We start from the raw sequence: 5000 nt of genomic DNA, 5'->3' as shown, positions 1-5000 counted from the left end.
GTCATTAGTTGGCAAATACCTTGCCACTGCCAGTCCAGTCTGCTCCTTCCAGGCCTGTGTCCAAACAAAGCTGAAGGAACTGTTTTACTGTTGGGATGTTGAGGTGCTGTCCAACTCAGTCAATAGTGTGGGAGAAACCACAGATATCAATGACTTTAGGAAAGATTATCTTCACAGTTCTCATAGCAACGGCATTTACTGAAGCACCGTCCCACATCCCAGCAAGAAGGCTGAGCAAGGACAATGTCACTGAGATGGGCATAGGACATTAACCATTGGCGATCCAACGGAGGGACATTGAAGACAGTTTTATCGATCTCGTGTGCTTCTATGCTGAATTCTTCACTGTCTTCTATGGGACAGATCCAGAACTTGAGACGCCTGCCATTGGGTTGCCTCACCATCTCTCCGCCGACAACAGCCAGATCTATGCGCTCACGTTTCCCTTGCAATCCTAGGGCTACAGCGAAATCCTTAGGGATGACTGTCGTAGTTGCTCCACTATCGATGAGAACATTTCCTTCTCTAACTCGACCATTGGCTGCTCTAAAGCAAACTCTTACGACCTATAAGGTGTCGTTCTTGTCCAATACTGAGGCGACGCCACTTGCTGTAGGAGGGTCAGTGTGCAATAATCTATGATGGAACCATTGGCACCCATTATAATCGCCTTTGTTGCTTGACCAGCAGTCTCTTGTCAGGTGACCTCGGCTGAGACAGGAAAAGCACAACCTTGCCTTTGTTGTTACAAGTTCGAACCATTCTTCCACCGTTGAGTCCTTCAGGTAAGACATTCAGGCACTGTGTGACCACCTTCACATATAGGACACTTCCTTGTTTTCCCCTTTGTTCTTCGGGTGGAAAGGATACCCTTTCTTCCTCGGCCACCTCCACTTGATTTGGTTTTTGTATTCCTCGAGTCTCTCTGGATATCGCCAAAGTCTGGGTCGAATTTGGCTTTCACACGTTTCCTCACAAAGTCACCTATGTGTTTTAGAGTGGGAATCTGGCCTTTCTCTCTGATACCTGCGACCATCCCTTTCCATTTGTCAATGAGATGATCTGGCAAATGCATCACAATTCTTCTCAAGCTGTCATTGGCGTTTATGTCTGTATAATAATTGAGACGGTGCATGATGGAGAGACAGTTGATGATGTCCAGTGAGAATGCTTTGAGAGCTTCTTGATTGCTTCTCCCAATCTTCTCTCCCGTTGTCAGTTTGTTGACCACTGCTCAGGCTATGACACTTAGCTGGCCGAATTGCTCCTTTAAAGATTTCAGCGCTGTAGCATACATTATGCCCTTTGATCTCAGGCCAGAGATAGCTCTTTTAGCTTCACCTTTCACGTGCATAATTTTGTAACTGCATCATTTGGGTGTACCTTGTCGTGGATGTCGATGTTCAATTGATGTAAAGCAGGGTACCTGTATTGAAGGAATGTTAGCTTCTAACTTGAAAAGTGCATCGGCTATTGTGACATTTCCTATATCATACTTGGGAAGGAGGGTCTCCTGAAACTCAATAACATCATCGATCCAGGCATCAAATGAGCGGGCATATTCCAGTTCGGTCTTTGGAGCTAGATTAAAGATGGATGCTTGCCGTGACTAGTAAGAGTTTTACTAGTGTGATTTTCAATGACTGTCAAATCCAGTGATGGACTGGTTTGGACCTGGGAGCTCGATGGTGTATTAGTCCCACTTGCTTGAGCGTTTACTGTGTCAGAACTAGCTACATTACTTCTCCAGAACCATTTGCGTTACTTGGGTGACTGGTGTCTTCTCCAGAGCCACTTGTGTTACTTGCACGACTCATGTTTTTTTTTCAGAATCAATCGCGTTACTCGCGTGACCCGTGATTTCTCCAGAACTACTCGCGTTACTTGTGTGACCCGTGGTTTCTTCAGAACCACTTGCCTTACTTGCGTGACCCCTGGCGTTTTGTGCGGATCCGCTTACATTATCTGCTCCTGCTGTGTGGACTTGATTGTCTTCAAACGCAATTAAAGAACCTTCCACATCTTCTTCAATGGAAAATACATCGTTAGCCAAATCATGTTCCCACTGATCCAAGGTGTCGTGCTCGACGAGATCATACAGCTCGCCATTCTGATGTCGCACTATTTCATAATCCTTTCGAAGCTGTTGGATTTCTTTCTTAAGTCGCATCTTGGTATCTTGAACTTGACCCTTATCGATTATTTCACGAATGTGCTTAATACATAAGGTCACTCTTCGGCGGCTTTGAGACCTTTGATTTTTCTTCTTCTTAAGGACATTCTCCAGGTGAGTTTCTTCGCTGGTCTCTCCGCTTTGGTCTGCCATCTCTCAGCATGAATGGAATGTCTGACGGGTATACCAAATCGACGCTCAAATCCTTCAGAAAATTTGGTAAGAACCCCAGCAGACAATGACGGAGCCAAGGAAGTCCTATTAATAGCCTTTAATAGAAGCAATTCTGAAAATTAAGTACAAAATGAACGATTTACAAGACTGCATTCTGATCATATTTGGGGCGTATAGCAAAGACGATTTCTATTATATCATAAAAGCCATGGCTAGAACGAACTTAAAAACGAAAATAATGCAAAAAAAAGACGATCACACCTGAAGGGTAAAACCTCGCTCGGTCTAAAAGACATGAACTTTCTGTAAAACACTGGCTGTACTGTCCGCAAGCTAATAACAGACGTGCTTCTTCGCTGACCACATGTGCAATGCTACTAAGTAACTTGAGAATGACATTGAAGCTAAGCCAGAATCACATGTTCCATTACTTAAATCAGTAAAATATCAACTAGTTATTATATTAAGTTCCAGTCAATGTTTAATCAAATAAAAATGTTTATAACAGAGCCTAAAGAAAGAAGGCTATTGCCAGGATGATATACACCATCTTTTAAACATTATTGTCATAACTAAGCTTACTTACGGGCTCAGTGTCTTATGCTGCTTCTAAACCTGAGCTCACTGCTGTTCAGAAATATCTTTGCTGTTGTTACAAGTAAAAGTATACTTCCTATTTTATAGATATTTCTAAGTTATTAGACAAATCTGACCGTACTATTTTTAATAAAGCTTGTAATGCGGGCCATCCTCATATCATCATATCTGACCTGCTAATCGCCCTTTCTTGCAGACAGAGACTGAATTACTAAGGGCGCAGCTCAACAAGGTCGGACTGAAGGAGCTGTGCTGCCAGCAAGGCGCTCAGCCCCTGAACACGACCCATGTATGACCTCAGAGCACAGCGCCACAACCTGATGGAATAGGCCAGGAGCCGATTTTGAGGAGGGAGGAAAACCGGATTACCCAGAGAAAAACCCTCGAAGTCAGATTGAGATCGACTGAAACACAGCCCACATACGACCCGAGCTAGAGTTGAACCCGGGTCACAGAGGTGGGAGGCATGGTTGACTCCCCTCTTTAAGACTTAAAAGTACAAGCAGTCTTTCACGTAGAATAAATACTGAGTGATTTAAATCATCTTTTGTAAATAGCCTTTTTTTCAAACATAATTTATTTATTAGTTTCATTTTTATTGTATTAGGTTATATATTGTAAATAATTAGTATGTTTTTTTACTGATTAATAAAGACATTATTATTACTATTATTATTATAATTATTATTATTAAATGCAGTATCAAAACGTATAGATGCAAAAAATCTATGGCATGTATAGGGCGCACAGCGTAACCTATACAACCTAAAAGGAAGTTAAACTAGTTACAAAACAATATATCTAAAGAAATGATCCTATAAAATAACTGTCTTCAAAAATATTTTAAAATGTATACAGTATATACAATAAATTAAAAGTAATAATAAAGAGTTAATTGTTCATCATCAAAAAATAAAATGTTCCAACTTATAAAATAGTTGCTTTGAAATAACGAACTATATGCAGCGAGTATGAAATGGTGGGTTTCTGCATCTTCTCTAAAACACACTTTGATCCGGCACCAACAAGCTTCTTCATAGTTTCTTCTACGTCCTTCGACCATCCTCGCAATGCATCAATGATGATGTTACATTGCTGTAGTTTTAATTCTAAAAGTAGTGGTCCGTACTTTATTGCCCTCTCTTCAACTTTCTTTGCATGGTTATCAATCCAGGGGCAGCCCATTTCTACTGCCCAGACTTGCTTTGCCTTGGGGTCCACGAAGCGTACGTCAACTCTATTAGCTCTACCAAATGTGTGTTCTTCATATACCGCCACATCCCAAAAACCCTCTCCTTCATGCGACTCATAGATAGGTTTTGGTTTCACAGGTGAGTACCAAGGAGGAACACTTTCCACCAACTTGAGATCTTTGCACTTCTCGAAGAATAGAATCCTCAGAGCAGCACTGTGTCGCTCCAAATACTTTGATTGAGCAAGTGTAGAACATCCTGACAAAATGTGTGAAAGTGTCTCTGCTTCTTTACCGCACAGCCTACAGCTTAGGTATCCCTGGGTTGTTTTGGTCTTCTGTGTTGTATACACTTTGGTTGGCAAGAGTTGTTCATAGAGTTCGATTATACCTGCAACTGTATGGGTGGGTGCCAATGACCAACCCTTCATCCATGCAAAGCACGCATTTTGACTAAGTTCCTCATCTTTGCAACGCGATGTGAATAACCGCCCATGCCAATTCTCTGCCTTTATCATTTCCTGTATCTTATCTATCATTGCACGCTTCAAGTTTTCTTTGATCTTCGTTTCCTCAACTTCTACCTCTGCTCTTCTAGCTAAGGTAAATGAAGGATTTGGATACCTAAGAGATAAACTTATCTCCAATTCCTCTGCATATTTGTGTGCTTCAGTTAGCAGCGAAGAATGACCTTTCTCCACTCCTCTCTCAAACATCCGAACAGTTCACATCGTAGGGTCTGCATTCTGATAGAGCTTTACAGCAGCTTTGATCTTTGTAAGCTTGTACTCTTGTTCAATGGATCTCAGGCCACGCCCTCCTAGGTGTCTGGGTGGATACATAACAGCTGTCGAGCTCAGTGGA

This window comes from Montipora foliosa, chromosome 7 (genome assembly GCF_036669935.1).
Source record: "Montipora foliosa isolate CH-2021 chromosome 7, ASM3666993v2, whole genome shotgun sequence".
NCBI lineage: Eukaryota > Metazoa > Cnidaria > Anthozoa > Scleractinia > Acroporidae > Montipora > Montipora foliosa.
This window is presented reverse-complemented; position numbering follows the sequence as displayed.